This window comes from Peromyscus californicus, unplaced genomic scaffold, assembly GCF_007827085.1.
Source record: "Peromyscus californicus insignis strain IS unplaced genomic scaffold, ASM782708v3 Scaffold_6__1_contigs__length_162567912, whole genome shotgun sequence".
In the NCBI taxonomy this organism is placed as follows: Eukaryota; Metazoa; Chordata; class Mammalia; order Rodentia; family Cricetidae; genus Peromyscus; species Peromyscus californicus.
Window position 1 is genome coordinate 73302070 of NW_026294584.1, and position 1997 is coordinate 73304066.

Here is a 1997-nt window from a genome sequence, read left to right on the forward strand (position 1 = left end):
TTTTTTTTTTAATTTTAACAAGAGGTGGTTTGTACAGTGGAATACTCAACTATCACTTGGTAATCAAACACGTAGTCAATATTAGCATTGGCTCTTAGTTTGAACCTAAATGAAATGTGGGTTTTGTTTTGATCCATGTCACTTTTCTGAAATCTGCAGTTATGCTTGATTGAGACAGGCTGTGGCAGCCAACACAGTAGCTGGCAGACGATTCTTCAATACAGAACGAACTTGACTGACCCAGTTATCCATCTCCTACCCCAGTGCAAATGGCAGGACAAGCCACCTGTTCACCACCTTCTTCTTGCCGTGCCAATGCCCTTGACATAGATCCAGCTAAAATAATCTTACTTCATAGAACAGGTACGTGTTAATCCCCTCTATACCTATAATTAAATACTCCTTACCCATATCTTTGAGTCAGGAGAGCTTGTAGACATGTTCCCAAGTTCAAAGTTGTCATTTTTTAAAAGGAAAATTTATATTAACAGCATTACAGAGTCAGTACACAACTTGAGAAAAAAAAAACAACATGGTTTCATGAAAATTCCATTTAGGCTAAATTATTATGGCAAGTAATTCTTTGATAAAAATACTCAGAAAGGATTAATATAGGAAACAGTGCTGGGGTGGAGTATATTATGATGGTTATAATGTTGAGTTCAATATTCTTTGATTTTTTTTTTTCTAGAAGAAGTCTGCAGAAATCATTGAGGAAACCACCTTCACCCACATGGGATGGATAAAGAGAAAACTCTCTAGTTTTTTAAATCAAACCTCTGTGGCTTTGAAGTTGAGCCCTGGCAAATATGTTTGGGAGCTTGCTTTCTTGGGTCCATGACTTACAGTTACTAAAATATAGCATGGTTAGATTTCTGGTTCTCACCCATGTGCTACTGGTTCTGAATTGCTATACTGGGCAGCTCTTCCAGACTGATCTGGGAGGTGACACATAGAAACCTTGGGTCAAAGGCTATGATGGTCATAGCCAGTCAACTGACTTAATGAAACAGCTTAATTTTTTTTGGTCACTGGCTTTCTGTCCACAAAGACAAATAATGACAAAATTTCTTCGATTGCAATGTATGGACTTTATGTCCACTTTCTACACTTGTTTTAAAGAATTATTTAAAATATCAATGAAGCAAGTGTTGACAAGTTATTGATAAATGTTGGTACCAAAAGAACTAGAATCAGCTAAGATATTTAATAAGATTCTATCTTAGCATAGCAGTTTATTAACTGTTTCTGAACATCATATAATAGATACCACAGGGAGCCTCTGTAGAATGGCTTTTAGTGGTGGTAGAAGTTTATCTGTCTAAAGTTGTTTAGATACAATTCAACACAAAATTTTGACTTTTAAAGCTCATTCATAGGGCTTAGAGTTGACTGTGTATTTAGACTACTTTCTTGTTAAAGTTTAATATTCATTAGGAAATAAAATACATAAGGATTATAGTTAACAATAAAATATTATAGTGAGGATTTTTTTTCCTAAATAAGTAAATCATAGCTACATTTCAATGGGAACTAGTAACTGAAATGATTGACATGTCCATTTGTTCCATCTTCATACCCATTTTACTATATGTACACGTACATCTTGTGAAAGGAAAATAAATGTTGTCACTATGCTCTTCAAAATAAAAGTTGAACTCTCTTGGATCTGTAAGTTAATTTAAAACCAATTGGTATTCAGTACAAATGCTTTTATTTTATAGTAGTTAAACATGCCCAGAAATCTCAGAGCTGTAAAATGTTTACAACTGTTCATAAATCCACTTGGATGAAATATCATTATTTCTTTCAAGCTGAAAAGTACAAGGTTCCAAACCAAGAAAGTCATAGTCAGGGGCCTTCCCCACTCTGAGCATTTTCCTTTTGAGGAGGCACACCTGAGGGCTTCCAGTGGTGGCAGAGGACAGACTAGCTCTCCCTCTAGCAGATCAGATGGGCACCATATAGTTTCTGTATGCGTTTACACCGCAGGATAC

The 1997-nt window shown here is 35.6% G+C and overlaps 1 long non-coding RNA gene across 1 annotated transcript; it reads left to right on the top strand.

Annotated features, from left to right (window-relative positions):
* Positions 1-1663, top strand: LOC128098971 (uncharacterized). Its single transcript, XR_008214404.1, has 2 exons — positions 1-363; positions 692-1663. It is a non-coding gene; the product is annotated as an uncharacterized LOC128098971 (long non-coding RNA).
* The last annotated feature ends 334 nt before the right edge of the window (positions 1664-1997 follow it).